Genomic DNA, 12,384 nt, shown 5'->3' with positions numbered 1-12,384 from the left:
TTTTCTGGCTTACCAAACCTCTTATCGTTGTAAGAGTGGTGTTTTTGGTGTTGTAAAACGGTAATTTGCTGATGCAGAAGAAAATTTTTTATTTTAGCGTCCCTTTTGTACCCATAATGTTTCGTAATTAAAATCCATGCGCTCCGTAGATTCCGCGTCCTCCGCCAAATGCCGCGACGAGCCGGCTCGCATTCACAGCGCCCTTGAAACTTTATGCTTGGATGGGGCTCCTTGCGTTCTGTGATGTAAGGTGCATGGGCGTTGCCAGGAAATCCAGCCCGAGTTCGCAATATTCGCGCTGGAATGTCTTTTCGAGCGCGAAAAATATATTGTAGTCAAAAATGCAGAATGATGTCCGGCGCCGGGGGTTGTTTTGGTCGGTGGTGTATGACAGAACGAAAAAATTTCGGGGAGAGGCTGAAGCCGCAAAAGTCCTCCCCCCCCCCCTCCCGGGCTGCACACCTGGAGAAGATCCACAATTACTATTTCACGCTGACAACCAGTAGTTTTGCCGTCTGTAACCGACAACCCAACGATACCTTCTGCCGTGACTGTGCCATAGAATAACTGGGCCTCTTACTGTGCGTCTGCATCAAGCTTGTACTGTCCAGCGAATAGTGGTCACAATTATACTACAAGAAACTACATCGACGCTACCAAGTCCATGCACATGTGCTCCAATATTTCGCTGAAGAACATTTTGCACGTACCTCTACTTTCTTTTCACTAAATTTCGAACATTACATTTTTTACTCCTCCTTATTCAAATAAACACAATTGACGCCGTTATCTGCGTCGTGCGCGCGGACTTTCAGCAGAGAGCGAAAACAGCACACGCACCTGCAAGCTTCTCCGATGGCGATGTATTCCTTACGCAGTAAAAATTTTTTATGCGCGAATCGTAGAAAGCCACATGCTGAGTAAATAAGGCTGTGAATTAAAATCAAATCACAATTGAAGGAATAACTGTGGTTTTAATTTTACTTTTTGTCATGCCACGAAGGAAGCACATTGTTGGTTATATGCAGCCGTATGCTGATAATGCATGTCGTTAATTAAGATTACCAGTAAATATTGGGCGGCAAGTTCGCGCAGGTGACAGTGACGGCTTGCTTACCTCCTGGTATGACGTGTATACAAAGATTCGCCCAGTATCGTTGCACGACCTTCTAGAGGTTCCCAAAGGACTTGTAGCGCTGACACCTAATGTTTAATAGTACTGCGTTCTGAATACCAGCACAAGAAAGCTTCGAGCCTAAGCTACTTCAACTCTTCAAATTTGAAATTCAAACAGGAAGTCGCCATGAAACCTTTTCTGCAGGAAGCAGGTGGTGCTTCTAGCAGAAAACCGGAACTATTTTTCGCATTAGTTTGCAGCCAGTATTTAAACACGCTGTCGCTGCAAAAGCGTTCATCGCTGGCGAAACGTTCACTACACATTGTGCTTTGCCGAGTAGGAGACGACGCAGGCAATCTAAATGCTCGAGCTAGCCCAGCTATGCTGCGTAGCTGCCGAGAAGCGACGAGTTGAGCAAGACGACTGGGTGACATGCGGAACTGCTTTATATATCTTTATTGCACGCTTTTTAAGTACATAATCAGGTATAGGTGACGTAGGCACACGATGTCAACAGGCAGTTGCTTAGTGCCATGTGCACGAGGAGGCATGCACAAAATAAAGACGCATCCCTTTACGATCTCAGCCTCAACGCAGCACATAAATGCAGCTCCTATACCTATAATAGCTTTCTGGAAAAAGACGAAAAATGGGGGCGGGGTTAAGTTATTTTTAAGTTCAAAGCACATTAAACACGTCTGAAACTAACCTTTGCAGTAGCATGAATAAAATTCTTACATGGTGCTGTGGACTGACACTTAACACTGATAAAAGCGTATTACTTCGCATGAGGTGTAAGAATTCAGTGATACCTTATACACATCGCTTAGATTCATGGCCCCTTATAGAAAGCAGCTCCAGAGAAACGCTGCTGGATTAGTACTCAACAAATTCTCAACTTCTCGTTCGCCGATCTATGTAAGGGAAATTAGGGACGTCCGACTGTTCAAACTTAGAATAAAGAAAGATCCAGAAAGCTTATAATACTCATGAGAGTCTTGCTGAATACATCAGTATAAATGCTAACATTCTGAATGTGTTTGCTCAATATGTTTACCACAGATATGCCTCTTATACTGCATTGCCATCACAATCAACAAGCGTTATCTCATTGGCATGTACCTCTGCACTTGTGCAGTTACAGGGAGAGCTCAGTACTCAAGGCAATCAGTATGATGTCATAGCTGGTACAAGCACAAGTACTCAATAGGAGCGCCTGTCAAATGTCTCAGGTTGGCACAAATGACAGGACTCAAGCAACAGTGACTTTCAGCCCATTTTAATAGAAAAGAATGACATTGAAGTTCATGCACTAAGCACCAAAAACACTCTTGGTGTTAACAGCGCAAAATGTAGACGACAGGCGAGACGAGAAGACGACACCACAAGCGCTGCAAAAACACTGCCCTTTAAGTACAAGTGCCTGAATCACAACGTGTCATGTGGGCCAGCTGCCAAGGCATAACAAAATTATTTTTCTGAGTAGGAAGCAGATATAGAGACTACTGACATTCCTCTTTCCAGAAAACACGTAATGAGGCAATGACTTCAAAAAAAGCCTGTGCCACTATCCAAATAATGAAATAACAGCAATCAAGAAAAATGCAACGAAAAGACGACATCAAACTAGCTCAGAGCTTCAAAAATGGACCTGCAGTTCAGGCCTCCCTGCTGGAAAATGTCTTGCAGCATTTTGATGGAGATTCATAAATTCCATCCTGAATCTGCCATTTTTCTGACTACTACTATGGTTTCCGGGAAACTTGGCTATCCTGGCCACACAAGAGGTAAGGACAACACCATGACATGACATCTTCAACCTAGTACGCTTCATTTCACTTATGCTGTCTGACATCAACAATTCAGTTCATCTGAATTTTCTGGTATTTTCCGGTATGTTAGCAACCACGGTACTTGGTGAGGCCTGTAAACAGACTAAGAGGTGTGTAAAAAAGGCGGAAGGCGTTCTTTCAATCAAGTGACTGAGCTTTCAACCTTGCATGGCTTGCTTGTGCGTCATATTTAAATTTGTACTGGGCGAGCACTGTACTTCCAATAGAGAAGCTAGACGAAATGGCACAGTGGCGTGATGAGGCAAGTGGACAGCACAATGGTTTTAAAGCATTGTTTCATCCTGAATACTAAGTTGTAACTTCGGTATTTCCAAAAAGCTTCCAGGTCAGCAAGATCAACAACGGACATAAAATGCCGAATCAAGTGGCAAAAGTATGAAACAAGACCTATAAAGCTGTGAAGTTTTGAGACATGTGTGCACTTGAGAACTTGGCAACTGTGTGAACTTTCGATGTACGAAAAATGTAGTGTTTGCAAACAACTTGTCAAGTATAATCACTTTAACAGAGCTTCTTGCTGGACAAGTTGATATTTATTCATTATACATATTTGTAAGGCGCCAAAAAACAACACACAGCACACAAGAGGGGACAGCGAGACAGAGCGCGACTCACAACTACTTTATTTTCACAGGAGACACGTATATATATACCCTCTGTCAGCGCCTGCACAACGAGCACACTCAAGCCTCAAGTGCGCTAAGATATGTCTCTTTCAACAAACTTTTTCTCTGACTTATACAATAATAACGACGTGTCACTAATACGCAAGCTACCTTTCTTAGTGATATAAAATGCTTGCATTCATTACCTAGCTTTCGTATTTTTGCTTTTGGCTAGGACCCGCCGCGGTTGCTCAGTGGCTATGGTGTTAGGCTGCTGAGCACGAGGTCGCGGGATCGAATCCCGGCCACGGCGGCCGCATTTCGATGGGGGCGAAATGCGAAAACACCCGTGTACTTAGATTTAGGTGCACGTTAAAGAACCCCAGGTGGTCGAAATTTCCGGAATCCCCCACTACGGCGTGCCTCATAATCAGAAAGTGGTTTTGGCACGTACAACCCCATAATTTAATTTTTTCTGGCTAGAATGCGCGAGGCAGAAAAGTATGCCTTACAAGAACACGAGGCGCAGTTTCCAATATGATTTGGTGTTTTAGGGCCCTCTTTATTTTGTTGAACGTTTCGTTCATGTTCCCTGATCCGCTCATCTACACAGCGCCCAGTCTGTTCTATATAGGAACAACCATAGGTGAGGGGAATTTCTTACACTATCCCTACGGCACATTTTATGAACTGTTTCCCATGCTTGGTTCCGCAGCCTCTTTCTATTTATTTGTCTTTTCATTTTTCTACCCGAAAGCAAAGGAGCCTCCGAGCTTCCTAGGAGCTGTAAAAACGAGCGGAACACCATGTCTGCTCGCTACCTTCTACAAACTGTGGGACAAAGAGGGCCCTAATACACCAAAGCCCGTTAGAAAATGCATCTCGCGTGAATTTTCGAGCGTGAATTGATTTGTTTAGAGGGTATGTCGCCACAAAGCGGTGATGAAATTGTGCGATACGAGACACACTGCGGTTCAGTAGGCTTCACAGCGCATGGAATTGCAGTTGCTCGATCGCCAAGTATCCCCGAAGCTTGATTCACGATGTCCATAGATTCAAAATACCGCTCCTGATTTGTGCCGTAGCACTCGCTGTCCCGTGCTGTGCTCCGGCGTCCCCGCTGTTCATTGTGCGCATGTTTAATGATGGGCGAATACGTGTTGCAATGCATGTGTCTTTATTCGTACTAAATGAGTTTTTCTTTTATTCCGGTTTTGTGTCGTCACTTTGTCATGTTGAAGGTGTTGTGGAAAATTAGCTGAAATATGTTGCAGTAATGTGGGTAAAACACGGGGATGCGAGGAAGTTGGAACGCTCCGAGCAGTCAACAGGCGTTCTAGCCTTTGACAAAGCCCTGACGAAAACAAGTGCGCGTGTTAAAACTTTGGCTACAAGTCATTTCATGTCCGTGATTTGTTCATAGCAGTATTCAAGTAGTCTGTCACAGTGTGCGGAGATTCATTAAGGTATATAGGACAAAGTGTTTTAAAGAACTTGTACGAGTATTTGCATTGATGTTTACGTTGCAGACATGCGATACAGACCTCTGGATTCAGGACATCAAACCCCTGCTTCGCAAGGTCGTGTAACGATTCATGGGTGTGGCGTAGGAACCCTCTCCGTGCCTACCTGAAAGCAGAACTGCGCCCTGGTTAATATTTGCTCGGTAAGTGCTGCAAATGTGTGCCACAATGGAGATATCGCTGAAACTGTCACCCTGTCCTCGCGCAGGAGACTGCGGCTTTCCCTTGGAGCCATGGCTCTTAATACCAGGGCTCGGGCATCCAGCTGGCAGCACCCCAGAGGGCACTACAACAAGGAGCACACCGCCACGCGCAATGCTGTGGAGAGGTGCATTGGGGTCCTGAAGAGCAGATTCCGCTGCTTGCAGCATTACACGAACCTGCTCGACAACCCCAGTCGAGCAGCCATCATCATAGCTACTTGCGCCGCTCTCCACAACATTGCCTTGGCGGCACGTGAGCCTGCCCCCGAAGAGGACAAAGACGACAGTGAGGTGCCGCCAGCTGTCCAGGAGACTGCAGATGTGGAGCGGCCACCACCACTCGTGCAGGTGCCACCACCGCGGGAGGTGTACCTGAGAAGCCAGCAGCAGCACAACCGCATGGCTAACCTTTTTCCAGGATCCCGGGGCGCGCATGCTGACCACCTCCAGAGGGTACGCAACCGCATGCTGCGCCCTCGTCGGCAGGCGCCAACCTAATGCTGGAACTGTTTGGTACGTTATTGTTTTCGTTTTTGTCGCAGGTAGGAAAAGAAAGCGAAACGAACGCTGTCGATATGAAAAAGTTCATAAGTACTCTGTGGCGGTGGGCTCGTTGGTCACTGTCAATTTATTGATGACTTATCATTTCTACGTCAAGCGATACAATCTATAATTTCCTCCCGAGAGAAGATTAATAGCATCAAGCTGCGACTACGGTTTGCTATGTTCCCCAGTCGGGTGCAATATTTTTGGCATGAAAACATTTTGTACATTAGCTACCCCATCGTAATGAAACCGGGTTCTCCTTTCAATGAATGACCCCATGGCTACAGAAGGTTGTTTACAATGCCACCCTGATGAAGTGCGCATATTATTTATGCACGGCAAAAAATTGCGTTCAGAAACAAGCAAAACACAAGCGCATATGACATGTGCTTCTTTCTTGTCCCTGTCTTTAACGCACAATAACACACAATCCTTCCTATGAAGTATGTTGCCTCGCACTTATGCACGAGCAGTCTTAATTGTGAATGGGACAAATGTCCGAGTTCACCACCAAGCCAAAGTGACCACACCGCAAACAGGTGGGTAAACCGAAAAAGCCTGTTCGAATTGGGACTGCAAAGCGGGCAAGTTGGAACACTGAATGATGCTTACAAAAAAAAAAAGTGCACGACATGAGTGCTGTCTCAGAACTGAAATTGTATCGGAACTACCCGGTATGATATACACTAGTAAAAGAAAGTTGCCCTAATTTAAGGTAAAACATCAAAAATCAGGATGTCTAACAACCCTGAAAAGCGGGAAACCTGGGAATTCTCTGGCATTTTGATTAGTCTGGAAATACTATGGGAAAACTCGGAGAATTTTTGCTTCTATGAGGAAAAATCGGGTGTAATTTTATTGCAAAGGTAGGAAAGGCGTACTAATCTTAGCTAGAATAGCAGAGAGGAATCGTAACGAATTGTCTTTGACAACGTACAGTTGGCTGGAATAGTTGCCAGCGTACGGTCAACGACCAATTTTCCGGAGTCCGATTTTTGGGACATGCCCGATAATTCTTAGTGCTTCGCTGCACCACCACGTACCCCATAAAGTCAATGTATAAGAACGTAGGAAATTTCGTATGCAAGAAACCTTTGCTGTCCGATTTTCGAAATTTTTTGCCGTGATAGCATGTCCTAAACTGCAATTATCAAAGCCACCACCGCCGCCATTTTGTTTATCTCGCTGCCTAGAACCGGCGCTCGCTCGCGCAAGTACGCTGGCAGCTGTACCCATCACCGTGGCAACGCTAGGCCTAGCTGCTTGGACGTTCGCTACGGTTAGCAATTCACCGCTGTTAGCAAAGACGCCGACTCTGCCTTTGTAATCCTCGCCAATGGCTTCGAACCTCTGAAAGCACAACGCGTTGTAATATGCCAGTTTTCGAAGGTAAGCTTCGCCTCTATATAGTACTGTAACGCGGTGCAGCATACGGGAAGTATTGGGGTGAAGCTTAACAAATGTGGGAAGGGGCAATTGTTGCGGGATCCAGTATATATTCCTTAATTACGCACGCGTGCACCCGCCGTCTCCTGTCACAGTACGAGCACCGATATGCCTAATAAGTGTACTGGCAGGCCTTCAGAGCTTCTTCGGATGTGCCTGTGGCGATTTGATCACTTGAGGACAGTAAAAGACATGCATCCATTTTTTCGGACTGCCCAATTTTTCGGACGTTTTCGCGACCCCTAGGGAGTACGAAAAATCGGACGTAGACTGTACAACTGACCAAGAGCATGCTTCAAATGGTCCGTGGCGAGAAGGCACTGTGGAAGGAGGACGATAAAAGAAAGGGCCGATGCATTGAGGAATGATCGGGAAAAAAAATGTGCCGCCGCTTGTTTCAAGGAGCTTGAGCTCAAAAATCAAAGTGTTGGCTGACGCCGAGATGCAGGTGTCCCTCATCCAAACCAAAATAAACACTTTAAAGCAGCGAAACCCAACACTGAGATCTTGTATACGGGCTGAGAGCATGTCAGGACAGTTATGTTGACTTTTCAGCTACTGAGAGAGAATCTCCACTTGTGGCAATGTTCGGGCCTGATATCACTGAGTTCGCTATCAGTTGGTAGAATTAGCTCACATTCGAAAATATTTGTTTCTTTATGCATCTCCTGTTTGCATTTGAAAATGTTCGACTTTTTTTCGAATATATATTATTCGCTGTGCATTCTACTTACCTCTCCATTCTGTTTTCTTTTGAATAAAATAAACGCTACTACTTACTATTCAAAGTGGATTATATTGCTTTTTTTCTTTTTTAACATGCTTACTAGAGAGTGAGAGCATCGAGTTGCATGGTGTTAGCCGGTGTTGACATAGAACTAAGTTCTGTGTCACTCAGGAAATCTTGCAAAGGCACCTAGGGAAAACCAGGATAAATCAGGGAATTTGGAAATGTCGATTTGGTAGACACCTTGAAAGATGAGCGTCATTTTCTAATATAAGTATGGACACATTAAGATGCGCCTGCTTCTCCTCTGCACTGACATACACACATAGCACAACAATGTCCCAGCAATACACAAAAACGAGCTCCCAAAAGTAGTTCAGAAGTAGCGACACTAAAACCAGTGCACAGTCCAAGTTCTCACGCACCCTCATGTGGAATGCGCTGTTTGTGAAAAATAAATAAAACTAAGGAGACAAACACCATGTTAATATGCTACACACCGTAAGATAGCAAACAGTAAACATAAAAGTTCGCATTTCTGTTCTTACAAGCGTCGTAAAGGGCTATGCACTTGTCGAAATATTGTATATAGGATTCCTAAGAGCATATGTTTCTTCAAAGCTATATTGTACCTCTAATGAGGCTTCACGTTTCTTGTTTCACTGAGACAAAGACATGCAAAAGAAAGAAACGTACGATGTTTTTTGGTTGTGTAAATGTTTAAACCTGCAACCTTCGTTGCAGGTTTAAACATTTACACAACCACCTTTGCTGCACATTTAAAAATATACACTACAACCTTTGATGCAGATTTTAAAAAAATATGCAAAAGCCTTGTTGCAGCTTCAAAACTATACATAACAACCTTAAGCACAGATAAATCATATATGCTGCAAGGACATTTGCTGCAAGTTTAAGACTATACACAACCACCTTTGCTGCAGATTTTGAAAGAAATGCACTGCAACGACCTTTGCTGCAGGTTTAAAACTACCTAGATGCTCAAAATTAAGCTTTATGGTGTTATTAAACTTAGGCACTGGGAGGCACGCGAAGATCACCTGTGCAAATTAGTTACGTGGCCACAAAGTAAGATGATAATTATCGCTGTCAGCAGCCCAAATAACCAAAATTGAATAATAAACTTTTTGTTGACTGCGGTAAGTGGGTAAGTTTGTATTGAAAAGTTAGAGGCAGTCGTGTTTCTACGCAGTATCAGTTAGAAGAATTCTTCTAGCGTGTCTGTGCTCCTAGATATAGACTCCAAAGGCACTATAACGTAAAACTATTCCAATTCTGCAATCAGCCCTCCGCGATCGGTCAAAAACCTTTTTGGACCACCCCAAGTCCACCTGTCTGTCACGCGACGTCACGAAAACAGCGATAGCTCCCCATCTGATATGACGAGAACACACTGATTATGCGTGATTTGACCGAACAAATGAAAAATAGTTATTTCTGATTCGACGCCTTGTCGCAATTAGCACTCGGCTATTGGTCAAAAGTTTTCGGGCTGCACCTACTTCACTTGCCTGTCACGCCACATCGCAAAACCGCAAAAACTCGCCGCGCCAAAGTGACGCGTACGCGTTAACAATGCATTAATATAGCAAACCAAACTGATTTTTTTTTCTGAATAGGCGCAGGCTGCCCCGTTCCGAAAGCAATAAAAGATGGCTGGCTACTCGCATCTGCCGGAGAGAATGGCTTTATTTGCCTACAACAAAACTTTTTGCATGGCCATGCAACGTTTTGGAGCACTTTCGGCGCATTTACGACCTCACTCTGCCAACTCTTCTTTGCTGAGGATCCGTTTTAGTGTCATTCTTAAGCTTTCGTTGCGTGCCACCGTGATTGTCGACGAGCTACCACAAGCTAAGAAAGGGGAAGCAGACAAATCGCAGACGTCGGCATCACCCTATTTATCCGGTAATCTATCTTCAGTGCAGTGGCTCGGCCCCATCGAATCCCTCTCCACTTGAGCAAGCTCCTCGCCTATGGTCAGCCATTTATATAAGAAAAGCCGCTCAGTGCAGACAATGTTATTCGTTTTTAACGCAAACAAAAGTGACCTCCTATAAATGAGGAGAGGGTTTGATTGGTCTGTTCAAACAACACTGCGGCTTACTGCGTGGCGCTTGCGTCGGCGGTTACGCAAATTTGCCGTCAGCAGATTGGAATAAAAACGTATTCGAATAGCTTTACGTTATAGAGCACTTGATTGCAATAAAAATTACTATGCCTGGAAATCGGCACCTACTTTATTTGCGTAGCCGAGGCAAGAACCATGCCCGCTCGTCTAGTTACCATTATGCACGCCCACTCTGCCCTCGGGCTTCTCCACTCGCGCCATTATCTCGGCATGGCAGCTACCGCCATCGTTACAGGCTGCGCGGTCGCGTGTTACGACAGCGGTTCTAGGTTCTTTGATTTTTTTATTTCGCCAGCCGAAACGGCAAGGGGAACAACTATATTTGTCAATGCATCCGCGCCGTTGTCAGACAAAGCACCACAGGCAACAGCCGCGTCTCATCAGGGAGGCGCTTTGCGCCGATCCTAACTCTCTTGCATGCTTAATCATGCGAACAATTAAAATTTAGAGTCAGATATCTCGGCGCATAGACACGCTAGAAGAATTCTTCCAACTGATACTGTGCAGAAACACGACTGCCTCTAACTTTTCAATGCACGAGGTCGCGGGATCGAATCCCGGCCATGGCGGCCGCATTTCGATGGGGGCAAAATGCGAAAACACCCGTGTACTTAGATTTAGGTGCACGTTAAAGAACCTCAGGTGGTCGAAATTTCCGAAGTCCCCCACTACAGCGTGCCTCATAATCAGAAAGTGGTTTTGGCACGTAAAACCTCGAAATCTAATTTTTTTAATTTTTCAATGCAAACATACCGACTTACTGGAGTCAACAAAAAGTTAATTATTCGATTTTATTTCATTGGGCTGCTGTCCTTCATTATTGTCATCTCACTTGGTGTCCCCTTGGCCACGTAACTTATCTGCAAAGGTGGTCTTCGCGTGCTTCTTAGTGTCTAACTTTAGGAAAACCATAAAGCTTCACTTCGAACACCCTGTATACAACAACCTTTGCTGCAGATGTTTTAAAAATACACTGCAACGACCTTTGGTGAAGATTCAAAAATATACACTGCAACAGTATTTGCTCGCGATTAAAAAGAAAACTACAAACATCTAATGAAAGAATAATTGCGCAGGCCGCTGCAGTATTCGTTAGTGCCGCAGCAATGGCCCGCGACAGTGCCCCCAAGCTGAGGAGCTCCTGCAACGCCTGGCCCTGTTGTTGCAGGATGGCCTCCAGGGCTGAAGCCTGTCGGTCGGCAGCCTCCCTGTGCAGCCTGGCCTGGCTGCCCAGCTGTTTCAGGACGACGGCCTGGAGGGTGACCGCATCCCGGAGCTCAGCATTAAGCTGGAAACCGAGAAATACGTCGCCAATGTCACCTCAGAATTTTTCGCTACCGACACTTCGCATGAAGCTTCTGTTTACGAAGAGTCTCAGCGTGAACAACGTTTTTCTATCCGCTGAAAATCCACTGGCGCAGTGGAATCCGTGAATGGGGCCGAGTTCAGTGTACAAGCAATGCCCGTTGTTTGGACCGACCATAGTGGCGCCCGAGTTTGTTTTCAGTCACCTCTTCAAATGCATCTCACACCTCCAATCACTTCTGCGCGAGAAGACACCAAACAGCCCTTTTCATGGCTACTCACCAGTTTGCCTGGCGGGTGGTTGTGCAGTTATTAGCAATTCTCCGTCCTATAGATATACTGCTCCAGCATGCAAAACATACCCTGGCCAATGATCGACGATGGCATGAAGATGGGACGGTTTAAGTGGCGAAATGTGCATTTGTGCTCGGGACTAGGCTAAGAATTCAGCTCCTTACATACCTAGGATTTTTTTTTGTATGGATGGGCGAAGAGTAATTTTTTAGTAAGAACCGATCTTGAAGAAAATACCCAATAGCAAGACGCTCTATCGTATATTCTAAAATAGCAAATATTTGCACAAACGTAGTTCTCTGCCATAAAATTTGTTAATTTCAAGGTAGAATACCTGTTTATCTCACAGTTATTTAAAAGCTTTCTCCGCTGCAACCAATTGCCACGTATCATTTTTTTAGACATATCCGAAGTGTGCAGAAATAGTATCCACGAACCATGTTGGTTTGCTGCTGCACCCACTACTCCGGGCGTGCAACGCCGCGAGGCGTGGCTGTACCTCGCGGGCACCCACCAGCGGCACTTGACGAAGCCTTTGGCGTTGCGGTGCAGAAAACTTACGAGCTATCTTTTTATTTCACAGCAGAAACCTACGTAACACATGTTTGAAAGG

At 45.1% G+C, this 12,384-nt stretch overlaps 1 long non-coding RNA gene across 2 annotated transcripts; it reads left to right on the top strand.

Moving 5' to 3' along the window:
• Positions 1–5,588: 5,588 nt before the first annotated feature.
• LOC139051769 (uncharacterized) lies at positions 5,589–12,102 on the top strand. Of its 2 annotated transcripts, none has more exons than XR_011509543.1 (2): positions 5,589–5,814; positions 11,341–12,102. It is a non-coding gene; the product is annotated as an uncharacterized lncRNA (long non-coding RNA). The 2 variants fall into 2 exon arrangements; XR_011509542.1 differs by having other exon boundaries at positions 11,249–12,102.
• The last annotated feature ends 282 nt before the right edge of the window (positions 12,103–12,384 follow it).

The sequence above is a fragment of the Dermacentor albipictus genome, unplaced genomic scaffold (assembly GCF_038994185.2).
Source record: "Dermacentor albipictus isolate Rhodes 1998 colony unplaced genomic scaffold, USDA_Dalb.pri_finalv2 scaffold_14, whole genome shotgun sequence".
NCBI classification, from domain to species: Eukaryota; Metazoa; Arthropoda; class Arachnida; order Ixodida; family Ixodidae; genus Dermacentor; species Dermacentor albipictus.
The sequence above is the reverse complement of the archived record's forward strand: the minus strand, read 5'-3'. Positions and strand labels throughout refer to the sequence as shown.